Source organism: Scophthalmus maximus, chromosome 6 (assembly GCF_022379125.1).
Source record: "Scophthalmus maximus strain ysfricsl-2021 chromosome 6, ASM2237912v1, whole genome shotgun sequence".
In the NCBI taxonomy this organism is placed as follows: Eukaryota; Metazoa; Chordata; class Actinopteri; order Pleuronectiformes; family Scophthalmidae; genus Scophthalmus; species Scophthalmus maximus.
Window position 1 is genome coordinate 24222546 of NC_061520.1, and position 17188 is coordinate 24239733.

Below are 17188 nucleotides of genomic sequence, written 5' to 3' on the forward strand. Positions count from 1 at the left end.
CCCGTCACTCAAGTACCAATCCTTGGCATATCATCTTTTATAATCGAAAGGCCAATCATACAGTACTTCATTATATGGTCACTTTTCAGCAGAAATAATGTCGGCGTTTGTCATGTACATTGACAAACGGACAAACGCTGCTGGAAAAAAGCATTGGCCGCCAATTTTTGCAACTTCCAAATAAAATAAACCAAACTGGTTGATAATGGCATATGTAACTGAGGCTAGGATTTAATTCACACTTTTAAAACTGACATATAACAAGTCACAGACGCCACAAAGAATTAACAGTAAGGTAACATTAAGTAGGCCTACCAAGATCTCTGACTTCTTTATTGGCCCTAAAGCCAACTTGGCTGTGTTAACAGTTCTAAATCTAGAATAAAATACTGTTGGCCATTCAATATTCATATGAAAATCATAAATGTTGCACTGCTGCACTGCATTTAACATCATTATATATACACTCTCTCATCACCCCCAACTCTGACTGACTTCCAGCTTCTTGTCAAATCATTTGTCAGTCCCTTGTTGTTTAAGACATTTCACTGATCTCCCAGAAAGGACACCGTTCACTTGTCATGTATCTTAACAGTTTTATTTCCTGACATGCAATGAGCGTTAGAGCCTCACAAACCTGCTCTTGTGGCCGCAGACTTTGCTATTGTCTGTTGGCGGCTCTCCACAATACATATCTGCATCGCTTTGTCTGCAGCAACACAAGCTGGCATGTTGAAGATCGACCAGTGCTTTTCTCTTTTTTTTACCTGCTGGTCAATGTGGATGCTACTTTTACTGCTGTGGATGTTGGCACAGGCTGAAGCCCCATCTGTGCACCGCTTTATGAGTGTGCCTTGTTATTCCAGGCCAAGTTACTGTCCACTTCACAGTTCTGTTCCAGCTACCGTTTGTCTCCAGCCTCTGCTGCCAGGAAACAGTCTGATTAGCTGCGTGGTTTTCTCCGGCTCAGAAGAAGCGGTTGACAGGTGCAACAGGATGAACTTAGAAGGAGCGCAGGCAACAAGTCAAGTGACTGAGTAAACTGTGGGCAGCCCTCACTGTCCTACAGTGCAGGAAATGTGTGTGTGTGTATTTCAAGCCAAGGATAGGAACCGAGTTGCTCATGAATCACCCCCTTACCCCCCTCCTCCATTTTAAGACTAAGATAAATATGGCAGCTGGGAGTGAAAAATCTCTTAATCTTGGGTGGTTATTACCAATAGCAATCAGGCCTTTTGCCAGACATATTCCATGAATCTAATTAGCAGAAAACTTGATAAAGTGTTTCTGGGTTTATTTTGTAAAGGAAGTGGCGGAAGGATGATATTCTTGGATCACCTCAGCGCAGCCTGGAAAAAAACTCTACAGTATATTGTAATAGAAAATATTCTATATACTGTGTTACGTATACTTTATACTGTGATTCATACCTCTCTACATCGTGTGCACTGTTGCCACCCTTCAGATTCCACCCTACTCCCATCTGCTTGTCACAACTCCCATTCTGCCATATATCTTACACTCTTCCGTTTACCTTGACCTCAGCATCATAATGCTTGGGGGCAGATGTCACTACTGGTGGGCAGACCTCCATCTTTGTCTTATCACTACAGTATATAGCTCTGCTGCAGACATAGCTCAGCGCAACACTTTTCCAGACCAACACTTTTCAGATTACCTTGTGTGCTCTGTGAAACCGGTTTGCCTTCTGCTCGCAACAGAATAAAATACTTAGACAAAAACCACTTGTTCAAAGAATCTTCATTCCAGCTTCTCCACCGGAATCACAAAAGCTTTTCCACAACAATATATTTAAAATGGATTTGCCTTTTGTTGTTTTAGCAGCACTTGATTTTTTTTTCCTTCCTGGCGATGCCCTGCAGATGTGAGTCAACTATTCGTCCCCTTGACCGTTCATCACATATCGTCATTCAGCAATTTATTACTATAGTACTGCTCGTTTGTCGCAAATGTACTGCAACAGACATGAGTAATTTCACCACTGACCTTTCTCTAAGTCAAGGCACTGAGTTGAGTTTTTTTTTTCTGCCCGTATTCCTGCTTTTACTGAGTTTAAGATGATATGACTGTAAGAAACACTTGAGGCTCACACGGATTAGGAGACCAACAATGCTGAGTTCCTCCCTGAAGTGCTGTTGGAGGCAGAACATTGAAATGTATTGATAATAAAGTCTGGTAATCTTGGCCAAGTTAGCACACTGGAGAAGATGGTGGTTCAGCCTGGGCTTTTGTACAGGTGAGGTGAGTAGAGGATCAGTTGCGCTTGATGAGTGATTCGAGTGGCCAGTGTAAAACTAAAAGCCACATGTCAGGTCGAATGTGAACGAGGCCCAGGCATGAGACTGGTGGAGAACAGTGGGAGAGTGGAACACGAGGCCCGGTGGTTTAATGATGTCGTAAACAGAAGAAGACTTACAAAGGAAAGATAAATGTCACACTTCATCATCTGCAACGAAGCGTGACGTCTGTTACACCACTGTCCAGTTTGTCCAGTTATTAGGAAAGGGTTGTATCAAACTTTGTGTTGTCTGCATTGTCACTGAGGAGAAAACAGCTGAGGTCATGAAAGACTGTCATGAAAATGAAGCCAATGCAAGATGTGCCAGCAGAGGGCGACTCCACTGGTTGTTTCTACAGAAGTCTCTGGTTCAGTCGCTAGTTTCAAGTCTTCTCCAATACAGCATTTAGTCCCTTTTGAAAATTGTGGTTCATTAAGAGTAAAATAAACCACAAAGCACAGTGTGCAGTGTGGATACAGCCTGATTGACAGCTGGTACCGTCCAAGCGGTGCACGGTTGCAGGTGAGCCACAGGCGCTGGTCAGAATGTGAAACTTGAGGCAGACATGTTCCTTGATAAGGGTGGTGGTAGGAACATACAAAACATGACATGAACACTGAGTGGGTTTCATTCTGAGATCTCAGGTTTTATTTTCATTCATTTGGTTATTAGTTTTGGGTTTCAACATTAGAAAAAAAAAATCAGGCCTTTTCTGTGAAACTTGACTGTAAAGTTGTCTATAATATGAATTTGTATAATTTTCATTTGGAATTTGTCACAGTGGGTGTGGGTTCAGGACCAGCAGACAGGTTTGTGGGATAAAGGAAGAACAGGTTTATTGATCAGAGAGCAGATTTCAGGCTTTCACAAAATGGCAGGCCAGAACCCAATAGCACGACACAAGAGGAGATACAGAGTGGTTCAGGTGCAAAAACAGGGTTCAATGGACAGGCAGAGGTCAAACCAGGGGGTCAATTGGCGTAGAAAACAAGTCCAGTAGGGGCAGGCTGAAAGCAAAAAGGCAGGTCGAAAGACATACAGGCAGAATCAGGATGGGAATAACAAAATGCCGGAGAGCTAGGTGAACACACTCAAGCATCTGGCAGAGAAGTGAGGGAATGGACTCGTATATGTACTGAGGGGATGATGATCTGATGGGGAGCAGGTGAGTGTGGGGGCGGGGCAGCTGAATGGAATCAGCAGGTGATGCGGAGCAGGAGTGGTTGATCACGATAGCAGACAGAGATGAGAGCTAATTACCTGGAGAGACCACACACACACACACACATATACACACACACACTCCCGTCCATGTCCACCGGACACATACAGCACCACACATACACAGAAGAAGGGGCGGGGTAGCTGGATCCACCACCATCACAGTTCAACTGTGACAGTAATTGGTCGCAACTGAGGATGCAATGTGCAAAAATGTATATAAATGTAATGGTTTTTTTGTCACTAAATGGAAAGTGAAATGCTGTAAATAGAGTATAGAGTTTTGACCGGAATGAAATAAGACGGAAAAGGAAGCAGTTAGAGTATTTTCAATGGACTTGATATGAGAGCAGAGAGAGGATGAAGGTCTGAAGTGACAAACCACCAACACAATGTCACTCTGATTACTGTAGATGCAGAGCTCTGCCAACGTTCTGTCACCACATCAGATCGCATGTCCGACCTTTATGCATGAGCGTTTTAACAATGAGAAGTGATTCAGTGAAAGACTCAGATCCCCGTCGCTGCTCCACTAAGCAGAGCCGGTGGTGGACTGCTGTGCTGGAGAAGCAGGTGAAAAAAGTTCAAACTAAATATGCAAATTATCTTTGTTTTCATTCTGTTACTAAATGCCTGTGCTTATGTCTATATTGTTTTTTACATGCCTTACGGTATATAAGTATGTCGTTGTGCTGATGAGCATTTGTCTTTGTTTGCGTGCTCTTAATGTGCCATCAGCCTGCCGGCGACCCGATGAAAATCAGGCTGAATGGCCAAATGACAGACCTCAGTGCTCCTGTTGATGACTGAAGGCGCAACATGATGATGATGACGACGACAATCACGGGCGTGACACAGAAAGGTCAAACGTCAATAACTTAACACAGAGACTTTTGTTGTTCAAAAGCTCATTTTGTCGCACACTCATTTATTTTCAGTGTTTACAGTGAAATGCAGGAGGGTGGTTCATATCGAATCAATGTTTGTGGGCAGCTTGCTGCCCCCCAAAGCCCCCCCCCCTGCATGTAGTCTTATTGTAATCTGATTTAATGTAGCTCTAGCGTAAGTTCAGTCAAGAAGATCACGCTCGCACATGGTCGTAGCTCTGTCTTCATTCCCCCTGCTGTCAGCCTCTCACGCAGGCTCAGTTTCCTGCTGTCGTCTCCCTGGGAGTCACTCAGCGAGCAGCGTCACCAGTGGTTACCAGCGGGTCTCGTCCATCCAATAGCACGGTAACACGCTCGCCTCGTCTTCTCGATTGCTGTTTGTTTAATTACGATGTTCTGTCCCTGCCTAGCTCCTTCCACCACCCCATCTCCGCCCAATCTGCTCCGTCTCAGCAGATTCTCATCTAATCTCCTCATCCACCATCACCACCCGTGTCTGGACTCCATGGGGGGATTTACGTTGCTGCGTTGCTGTGCTCAAGACCAATGCCTTCATCTACAATATCTCCCCATGGAGTCTGAGCTCCGAAGACTCTTTATATTTGGTCAACACGTGTCATCTGCTAATTTTTGCAATAAATTTCTTTTTTTCATTCAATGGTCTCTCCTGATTGAACTGCAAATTAGTTGGAGAATATGTGTGACGAAGGGCAGATCCTGCGTCAGTAGCTGGTAGAGGCCTGTCGCAGCCGCGTGGACACAGCAGTGAGCCGTCATGCTGAGGTGATGTAACTCGTTCCTGCTCGGTTCACCACTGTGTGGAGATTTGATCATCTGAAGCCTGACTTTACACTGGAGTCATTTGTTTTGAAGCAGTCACGTTCATCGAATCACAATATCACGTTTACTGGGAGATTAATCAAATAGTGTGATATGATGATATGATATTAGCTCTGGCAGGCTCAGATTCAATTCAACCCCGAGATTCAATGTGTTTAATAAGCACTATACACCTTCAAAATGTCCACCACCGACAGGCGGTCATTAAACACCAGGCAAGAAGGTGGCAGTGGATGAAAATTTAAGGGATTTAAGTTATTACAATCCAGTCTGGGGTAAACACAAATGTACATCCCTAATTTCAGTCTGGACCAAAGTGCTGAAGTACCTGACTACTCTAGACCATGGCTCATAGAGAGTAATGTGAGTCTTACTGTCTGGATGAAATCATAGCAGCTACTGAGCCACAGACCCATCGCTAAGACAACTGAGCAAACCACCTGCAGATCTACAGTAGTTAAAGGATCTGTTGGCTTTTTATTTGATGTGACTGCATTGTTGGATTTGAATGTTATCTCTGGAAAGTAATACTTGAAACTGCCACTTTGAAAAGGCCAAAATGACTGCTACTCCCTTTCCTTTTATTCGTCGGGTTTCTATATTTTAGCAAATAAGTCCATACCCTGGATACAACTGCTGAATGGTCCTTCTGTTACTCTCACTCCTCACTCTGTCTGTCCTCCTCCATGCTGCCTTTGTTTCCTTTCTCCCTCGCCTCCAGCTCACAGATGTGCCTGATTTATAATCTCCCTTCCACGCTCCATCCTTCCGTTCCTTTCATCTCAAGGTAGAAAGGGTAATTCCATGCATTTTACTCTTCTCCTTTCTCCTGCAAGTGATGGAGTGAACAACTCTTTCAGCACACATTCCTCAGAGCAGAGGAGGAAATATCAGGCACAGGAGAGAGGAAGAAATTGCACTTGGTTAACCTCTTGCAACCCCATTTTCTCCTGTGGTGACTGGGCCTCAGACGGCACACAGGCCACAACCTTATACATCAGACTGGACGCGCTTTCATTAAACAGTGACCTGACAAGGTGACTGAGAGGTCGTCCTGACCTCGGCACCATCCACATCCTTACAACAGATAACAAGCCCTCTATGGGTACAGTAGCCAACTGTCGGTACACTCACACACACCGATTGTAGCAACCTATAGGAGGGAGACCCCACTCAGGTCTAACTGTCAAAGCAGACCTGAGTAATCTGGTTCTCCTGGTCAGCTTTATGCTACTGTATTACTCACAGCTACTGTATATCAATGCATCATGTGAAACAATGCGTCATATAAAACTTATTTTAGCTAGATGACAATTGATAAAAAACTAGGATGGCACTCAGTGGAGCACATACGACTGCCAAGGCCCAAACCCATTTGGATTTGGAATATTTGGATAATTCACACTGAATTGCGCACACTCAAGGATTTCATTAAGATTTCATCACGATTTATCCATTACTCACGAGAAATTGGTAAAAAAAAAAACAACATCTCACACTGTTAAGGAAAGTGAAAAACAAACTTTATCCAGATCTGCTCCAACATTTTATGGGTTTATTTTTTGGCCCTGGTCCAAGCCTTCCACCAGATTTAATGGAAATCCATTCTGTAGTTTTAATGTATTCCTTCTTACAGTCAAACCAATCAGCCAATCAACAAACAAACAAACAGGGTCCGAAGGGTCAACCCATTTTGGATATAAAAACATGGAAATCACAAACACAGTGGCTGCACCTCCCAGATACTGTCAATATTATCAGAAATGCATGCAAAATACTGATACAGAATACCATGATGTATGTGGTCCTTTTAAAGGTGACATATTATGCAAAAATCACTTTTTCAGTGTTCGTGCACATAAATGTGTGTATCTGTGGAGTGTGCCAGACCACTAACTGTGAACAAAGATGTGTTTTTTTGCGGCTAAACTGGCTAAACCCTACAGCCTGAAGCTCTGAACAACTGGTTCAGATTTCTCTCCCCCTGTGATCTTACAGTTGGACTCTTTTGGGGGTAACCCCGCCTGCAATCTGAGAATCTCCACTTCTCTGGTGAAGGGGCGTGACATTACCTATACATTTTGAAATGGGTTGACCAATCACAACAGACTGGGCCAGCTGGCCAATCAGAGCAGACTGGGGTTTTTTTCGGGAGGCGGAGCTAAAATAAATCCATGTTTCAGACAGAGGGTGAAAAGAGGAGCTGCAGGAATGGGCAGTATGAGAATACTGATGCCTTTTCTGAACATTAGAGCATGTAAACCTTTTCAAGTGGTAACTCTAATGTAAAGTATAAACCTGAATATGAACATAATATGTCACCTTTAAAGACCGCAGACCCCCAATAGTAGTTATGTACACGCCCACATGAGGTCAGCAAAGTAATGGTGCTGATGTCACATAACCATCACCCTGTCTTTTACAAGATCATCAACCATGCGTTCCAAGCCCACGATTCTCTGAGGCGAAGAAGTATTTGTGGGGTACCACCTGTCACCAGTAGAGGCGTTCTTTTAGGAAACAGTTGACGTTGGTCTTTTTTTCCACATATGACAGAGTTCATCGTACAAGTTGGAGGACTTGTTGGTAATATCTTATTGAAGAGGGAAAAGCAGCCAGTGACATTTAAGTGACAACACCGATATCCACAAAACAGAATCACTTGATATTTGTCTAAAACTGTAGGTCAAATCCACAGTGAGCATTAAAATGTCCTTGGTCTATCAGCTGGGATAGTTCCTGTATCATTGAAAAGCACAGTCTACTCGTGTTGTGACGTTCGCGACTGATCCAGTTCTATTGAAACTCATGCTATGCCCAATTCAGAGAGGCAGCGGCTTAAGTGAGGACAAATAATTTTATTAGAGAAATAAAACAGTCTGTTTTACTTCACTTATTTTAAATCTGATTGTTTCATGTTGGCTATGTGTTTTTTTTTCTCCTAAAAAATCATTTTGTATATCACATTAGTCATCATCATCCGACTGTGCAGTTTTATTCTGGTTGTGGTGCCTGGAGAAGTCAATAGGGCTCATCCCATTAGAAACATAAATACCAAGCAAGTGACCATTCCATACGTTTTTCATATGTGTTTTCAGCCATATGTTGTGGCTGTAAGTGATTCAATGTTGACGTGAGTCTAAATATTTCAATACACATATACATGTTTTTGTAGTACATGAAAATATACACCCAATTTGGACTTTGTAGGTCTTTCCTTTAAAAACTGTATTCGTAGAGAGTATGTTCAGCCATTTCTCTCCTGGAGTCTGTCTTCCTCTCACATTGTCTGTGTCATCATCTGATCATCTTAACGCAGAATCTATATTAAGCTGCACCTGCCCTGATGTAACCATCGCTGCTCAGAATAATCGGAGGCAGTGAATCTCATTACTTTAATCTCACTGCCGAGCTTTGGAACTATTTTTTTCTGAAGGTGAAAAATGCTGCCAATTACTGATAAAGCTGTCATCTCCTCTTAACATACACTGGCTGACTGTCAAAATGAGTTACAGTAAGACGCCCAGCGCACATGCACACACTTGCTTTTGAAAGTTGGCAGGTGTTTATGATTCCAAAAGACAGCGACTGCCAATAAAAATAACTTCTAACATCCGATTCTTTAAGTAGCAGTAAAGTGACCACGGTAACTTTCTGTAAGTGAAGGCTCCGCTTTGATTTGAGATTATTATTGTGCAACTGTTTCCTGGAGAACTATTTATAATTTGTTTAAACTAATCCTGCATGACGCAGTAGTGCCCGGGTCAGGTTTGACTCATTTTGACAATTATATTATTTTATTGATTTATGTATTTTTGTGCAGCTGGTAGATCTTTTTGCACAAAACCCTCTAGAAACACATTTAACTTGATTCAAAGGAACTTTTTCTAAAGTCACCAGAAGGGCCCTGTCCTTCCTTCTTCTCTGGTTTCCCTATCTTTACTGCAGCAAAGAAACTGCTGATGGGGGCTTTCTTGGCCGGCTCCTTATTTTTCTGCTCTTTCGCTGTTTGACTTTTTGGACTTTCCTCTCATGGCTTCTTCCCTTGGAAACTGGTACCTCGTCCTCGTAACTGTCCAGTATTTGACGGCTGCTTGGCAACCTTCTTTACGAGAGGATCTGCCTCCAGCACAGCGCTCTGCACTTTGAGAGGGCTCTTGACAGGTTTTTTTCATCCCTGTCTTTGGTCTGAAAGAAGGATGTGATGCTCCACTGCCTGATTTCTTTCCCCTTCAACTAATAACAAATTAAGACAAAATGGTTAAGTGAAGCAACAGCTTCAACATCCACGTACAGACACAGACAGAGATGCTGTTGCCCTTTATGACTGAACTAAAACCAGGGGGACACTTTTTATTTCCCTGACTCACATTAAAACATGAGTCATACATTTAAAACACAAGATTTATGTTACTGTTATCATCATGTTCCGTAACTTTGGTAGCCGGGCAGAGACATTAATTTTATTTATCATATTGAATAAAGAAACAAAAGGCAATAATGTGGTTTAGGATTGTAGACCAACTTTGAGTTGTCTGTGAAAGTCATGAGTCAGGGAAAGCCCCCTGTCACTCAAGTACCAATCCTTGGCATATCATCTGTTATAATCGAAAGGAAGCTGGAAGCTGACTGAGGGATATTGGTGTAGTCAAAGAGGAATAGGATTGTGACAAAGATATTTGATTACAACACCAACGAAAGAGGCGTGGATATAAGAAGAAGAGCAGCCCGCTGGCCACTGTCCACACGCCACAGCTGTCTGGAAAAGACCATCAAAACAGACCAAAGACTACATATAGAATTCATTAGACATCTTAGCCGATGTGATCACATGGTTGATGATGAGATAACAAGACCATACAGTTTGTCTGATGGATGTGATGTGTCAGAGCGATTACCTCACATCCTTTTGTGTTTTCAGCCCGTCGTCCCTGGTCGGAGGAGCTGTGAGACCTGCTGGTGGTCGATGGGTTGGGAAGGTCACAGACATGCTGAGGAGCCTCTGTACGTGAGAGTACAGACAAATGGATCCCAACCGAGGTGGGAAGCCCTTGTGGAGAATCTAAATGGGTTTGATGTGTGTCACCCTGCAGGTTCTGGTTAATCTGACCTAAACAAAGCATAAAGAAGGAAATTAAATTCACATTTATATTCTGTGCAAACTTGAACTATGAAGGGGAAGAGATATTATGAACTTTGGTCCCTCTCTCCATGGCAACCCCGAGGACAGAATGTCCACATCTTAACATGGTTGGTTTGAAATTAACAACACAATCACATTTTCCACAGTGCAGCTATCAGCTGAAGCTTTACTCTTACAGCTCCACCACTGCTGAGGCTGTCGGCAGCCACAGATCTGAAAGGCACTGACGAATGATGTTGCCAAGCGGGTGTGGTCTAAACGCAGAGAGAGGGCCCTGTTACATCGGGCTGCCCAATGAGAATGTTCCTTTTCTTCTCCTTCTATCTGTCGGTGTGCAAGGTGACACTGGTCCCAGTGAGCTCTCCTCGCTCTCACACGGCTCACTTGGCCAGAATCATTCCACTTGGTGAAGATGTTTGCGACAGGTAGAAGCAGCTGCAGACGTGGACCCAGAGATAACTTTACCTTTTGTCTTAGAAGTTTTACATTTACAGCAGTGTGAAGTTGGTGAGATAGTGAGCATGTATGAGCTCAGAGGGATAACTTGGTTAGAGACACTTTAAAAACCCAATACTGCTCCGTGAAACAGTTTTTCTTAGCCTCATTTCTATTCACTTTTCTTCCAAACGAGCCGAAAGAATGTGTATCAAGGAAGGAAACACAATCTCACCTTTTTCATGTTTTCCACGGTCACGACAGATAAAAATATACAGTAGACTAAGTGGAAAGCCAGTGAATTAAGCGAACCTCTAATGCGTGCCGTGACAGAACATCTGGAATGCATTAGCATGATGTTTCCGCTCGGATCAGTAACCTACACTCCGATACTCCCACTGTTGGTACTGAGTTTGTTCTCAGCGCACACAATTATAATCAAGTGAAAGAATGATAATACCAACTATTCAAACTCATTTGACTTTCACAGCGCTGCGTGTAAACTTTTTTCCGCAGCTGCCTCTGCCCTCGACTGTTTTGTTGAGGGAGCTGGATATGAGGGCACAGTGAGTTCTGAAATATGTAACGGGTTAGGGTTAGGCCACTTTTACATTTACATAATGAATAGGAAACAGTACATATACATACTGAAGCACTACTTAAGGCTGTGTGGGTGTGCAGCTTGTCCACTCGTTCTCTGAGCAGCTCACCTGTTCCAGCCTTTAGGAATGTACTGTACACCTACTGTGTTTTATATAAACTCTCCAAACTCGTCCTGTTGTCTCTTGAAACACTGCTTCAGCCAGGTGCTCCAGTCACCTGGAGCGATGAGATGCTAAGTGGAATGAATTTAAATAGCACTTTTCTAGTCTTAACAAATACTTAAAGCATTTTACACAACAGTTGGCATAATCATGGCAGTTAATCATGGCAGAAGCTTTGGACTAAGTGGAAGACCTACAGATAGCTCCTAATCATGATATGAGTTGATGCAGTTAATTATTCCTCATTATGGGGTCATTATCTTCACTAGTTATCATTTAAACAGACTGTTGTTGTGTTTGTATTTGTATTACATTCATTGTATTATAATGCACAGATTACAATAAGATGCATTGGAATCTTGAGTTACACATTATGAAGCTACCAACATTGTATGATGTTATATATAGTGGACAGGAGTTTTAGCTCCTACCCCCTTCATACTCACATCTTGCCACTGTGCTCCCCAGACAATGATGCTGTGTCACTCATCTCACCCTTTTATACAGACACTGACTGTCTAAGAGAATCATTAGATCTGATCTATATTCCACACCAGGCAGCCCTGGAGAGCTATTGCACCTTTATAGCAGCTCCACTTGGAAGTGCTCACACAGTGTGAGTGTGTGTGTGTGTGTGTGTGCGTGTGTGTGAGATGGGCACTGGTTATTGAGAATGAATCACAGAAAGTAAAACTGTTGTGAATATAAACTGAAACATATAAATGTTTCACTTTATATTAGCAATTTTTTTTGATATGCCTATGTGATTAAAATGTTCGTGGGTGACTGTGCTCTGGCGTAAAAGGCACCAAATGTCCTTGAACTGTGTTAGAGAATTTTAAAGTAATGGGTGTGGATTTAGAAATACTCCAAAACTCAGCTGGCTATGGGCCATAGCCTGGCGTCGCCAAACTTATACTCAAATTCCTATTAGTCTGGGACCTCTCGGTTCATTTTCGATTTCCAAGAAGCGTTAGCACCTTGAACACCTTGACCTGAACATGACAACAAAGTTAAACTTTAATAGAAGACAAAAACAAGTTTGCCAAACATTAAGGTGACAGCAAACCAAGTCCAATGTGTCATGATCAAGATTGACATACAAGCTTGATGTTGGGTTCCACAATGACACGCTTGGATAACCGTCATGATGGCGATGTGGCACAAACACCAGATGTCTGAACAGATGAGCTTTTTTCCCATGAAAGACAATCGTGTGAAATACTGGTTGTGTTTTCAAAGTCAGAGTTGCTGTTACCTGATTGTGTGCCTTCTTTATCTCTAATGATCTCCGCCAGGAGAGAAAAGCCACTTCTAAATGACTGACGTGTGAGCAGCGGGGATTTGATCAGTGCACCACAACAGCAGCTGACGTGCCAAAAAATGCTGCAATCAATAAGCAGCACAGAACCCTGACTGCATCTCCCCCGAGGAACTGAGAGATATGCAAATGTCCCTTGACAGATACTCTGTCGGAACAAAATGCAGTTGTGTGATGTTCCGCTGTGTGGATGTGAAATAAACTCACCTAAGACCAACTTATGCCAATTTGACCTTGGCCCGTCAAATCAGAATATCTCCATGTAAACAAGGAACAGCTGCTGCTGCGGGTCTCAAGTTAATGAGAAACTGAACACAAGTATCTCTTGAGACCTTTCAAACTCGTGTATCTGTTGCTCAGAGACAGTGTACTTTTAATAGGAAGAGAGTCAATATATTTTAACATTAAATAAACACAGAATATGTATTTATCTGCAGTTATAAAATGTGTTCTGACTTTGAGTAGAAAGAGGCTTGTAAGGTGAGATTTCAGGGGAAAACAAAAACATGTTGAGTTTACAGGGAAAAGCCCATTCTTTCTTCAGCATCTTAACAAAGAACTGGCCAAACATTAGCAGAGGGCAATCACTCAATCAGTCGGACTGTATCTGTGGAGCACTTTTCATGAAAAACAGAATCGGATGTGATTAAAAGGCCATTAACAGAAGACCTGTACAGAGGGCTGTAAAAGTAAAATATGATTTCACATGCTCAGATTGTTGAATTTCGAAGTTGTACAGGCATACACACTCTCGCAGGTAAACTCTGCTCTCGAAGTTGGTTTACATTTTGGGGTGAAAACAAAGGGAGGCAGTGGCCCTCCTATGATTGGTCGCTTGCTTTCAACACGGTCACACCCACACGCATCCGTGTAACTTGATTGACAGCTATTGTTAGAGGAAGATTGGAGTTTGGGTACCGCCAGAAGAAGCTCTGACCTTCCTCTAATGACAGCTGCCTGTACTACTCTCGATTGTTGAATTGGTGCGCTAATACGAATAATTGCGCGTGTGAAATCATATAATGAACATTCATCAATAATTAATACTCATTTATGATGTGAGGTAAGTAGATAGAGTAGAAAACAGAGGAGCTAAAGAGCCAGATATTTCCCTCAGGAGTTGTTAGAAACAAATACCATAGATAAAGGAAATTTAATAGGACTTAGATACATTATGTGGAAACAAATAACACTCCACATTAATCTGTACACAACGAGGAGCTGCAATGACCTGTGGAAATCTGTACACAACAACCCCCCCCCCCACACACACACACATACACACACACGCTCTACAAACTGACATTAAACACTGGTGAGATCAATTCACAACAAAGACACAACTAATGTACAGTATACATTTTGAACTTTTTATTCCTTACAGTAATGTATTGTAGAATACAGTATAACCATGTCCTGGCCAACAACAAAAAATAACCTAATACGGTAATGAATAATAACCTAACACAAGAAAAAAGAACAGTTTTTACATTAAGTGGAACATTTTGTCTGACTCCTCTGAGAGCAAATGATTTTGCTGACCATATTCACAGTTTTCCTCTCTTGCACTTCTGAACATAAACGTCTCCTGCCTCCTTCAGGTGCTCGTTCTGCAAAAATAGAAGTACTGATTGGAAACCATCCAATTTACAAACTAGGAGCATACAGTAACTACAAATGACTGTACCTGTATGTGATATGGTACATTAAGTGCTGCAACAGCGCAGATTACAGGACTCCAAAGTTACAGTAGAGAGCAGTATCTACATTACTTAGCTCTTATTCTCTCTGAAGGATCTTATTATAGAGGCTACTGTACAGCTCCTAAGATTCAGCTGCACTCTTTGCCTCCCTTAGCCACATCCCATGGACAAGGACATGGTCAACAAGCCTTGCATGAATTTCACCCTCCATCCTCCTCCTCCTCTTCCTTCATGTGGATCCATTGTTCCAGAACTATTAAACTGCCAATTGAACCCTATATCTATCCATCCTGAGGTTCTGATTGGTGTGTGAACAGCTAATTGTGTTAAAGTTGTGATGACTAGAGTTAATGATATTGAATGCTGTGCTTTCTGAATCAGCACATGGTCCAGCCAATGGTAAATGAAGGGATTTGTGTTTGGAGTTTTGGGAAATGTGTCTGTCTTGTTGTAGATGGTGTCATGGTTTGGGATGTTTAGTAAATGGGTCGAGGAAAAGTGTGTAAGCAATCGAAAAAAACTGTAACATCTATTGGTGTGACTCACTGTCTTCATGAATGTTAACGTGTATTTTCTTACAAAATATGTGAGTGAGGATAAACAAAAATTGAGCTCCATGAAGATTAGTTATAGTCACTGTGGGTGTCATGAGAGCACAGTGTTGTATACAGTTAAAGTTATTAATACAGTGCCCACGGCAGTTAAAGCCTGTAACAAAATGCTTTCTCTCAGACACAAAGACCAAATCTACTGGACCATGTAACTGTTCCAATCAAATGTATATAAATCATTGTTATATTAATATTCTACTTGAGGATGGAGCGACGTAGTCTGACTGTGTCTGGTAGTAACTGTTGGAATCATTTCCCTTCATTACTCAGTAGTGTTGAATTTGACCAAATGCTTGAATCTACTGAGATGAATTTAGAGCAATGCTGCCTGTAGTGGTACACACTTCTGTGTGAGGCTATATTAACAGTGTTTCAGTAAATGTCCTGTACAAAATGAGCCATTACGGATGCAAATGATAACTTATGATCAGCAACTTCCCCTGCACTTACCAGTAATGAGGGCGATATGCCACAGTCAGCTCGGAGGCATCAGCTGTAAATAGCTCACCAAATTTGGGTCTTTGATTTCAACTTAACCAAATGATGGTTCCGTCAAATGGGCCACAGACTTGCTCATAAAGTGATGAGCCACGCCAAGGGAGCATCAGGGTGAATCGTCAGTCCACATGTACTGAAGTTCAGGAGTTGTTTCAGAGTTCCATAGGCCTTCAATGCACCGGCTGTTCCTCCAGATCAGAGAGTCTCAGCCCCTCCAATGTTTCTTGCTTCTCTGACAGTTGAAATAGTCGCTCTCTTCCTGGCATCTTCTATGACTCTGACGAAATCACACAGTGTTTTAGATGCTATTATTCTTGGTTAATTGGCAGTAGTGGCAGTTCTAGCTTGTGTGGTGCCCTGGCGCAGGTAAAGTTACTGAGGCGTAGAGAATGTACGAAATGTACGGTGCTGGAAAGTCGTCCATGTTATTCTCCAAGTGCAGTTTAATAAATTGGTGGTCAAGGTTAGTCTCAACAACTGGTTTATCCAAAACTTCACAGTAAACACTGCACATTCTGGGGTCCACAGAATTACATTGTTCAAGTTTTAAGTCTGTTGACCTCAACTGAGGAGGTAATCGGGCGGTGGAAGGAGCATTTTGAGGAACTCCTGAATCCGACTTACACACCCTCTATGGTAGAGGCAGAGCTGGAGGCTGATGGAGGATCATTGTCAATTTCCCTGGCGGAGGTCACTGTGGTAGTCAAACAACTTCACAGTGGCAAAGCCCCGGGGCTTGATGAGATCCGCCCAGAAATGTTGAAAGCTTTGGATGTGGAGGGGCTGTCTTGGTTGACATGTCTCTGCAACATTGCGTGGAGGTCGGGTACAGTGCCAAACGGGATGGTGGTTCTCCTGTTCAAAAAGGGGGACCAGAGAGTGTGTGCCAATTACAGGGGTATCACACTTCTCAGCCTCCCGGGTAAAGTCTACTCCAAGGTGCTGGAAAGGAGGGTTCGGCCAATAGTCGAAACTCAGATTGAAGAGGAACAATGTGGATTCCGTCCTGGACGTGGAACAACGGACCCGCTCTTTACCCTTGCAAGGATCCTGGAGGGGGCCTAGGAGTATGCCCATCCAGTCTACATGTGTTTTGAGGATTTGGAGAAGGCGTATGGCCGGGTCCCCCGGGAGATACTGTGGGAGGTGCTGAGGGAGTATGGGGTGAGGGGGTCACTTCTTGGGGCCATCCAATCCCTGTATACTCAAAGCAAGAGCTGTGACCGGGTTCTCAGCAGTAAGTCGGACTCGTTCCCGGTCTCCGCCAGGGTTACGCTTTGTCAGCAACCTGTTTGTGATATTCATGGACAGGATATCGAGGCGTAGTTGTGGTGGGGTGGGGTTGCAGCTTGGTGGGCTGGGGATCTCATCACTGCTTTTTGCAGATGATGTGGTCCTGATGGCACCATCGGCCTGTGACCTTCAGCACTCACTGGATCAGTTCGCAGCCGAGTGTGGAGCGGTT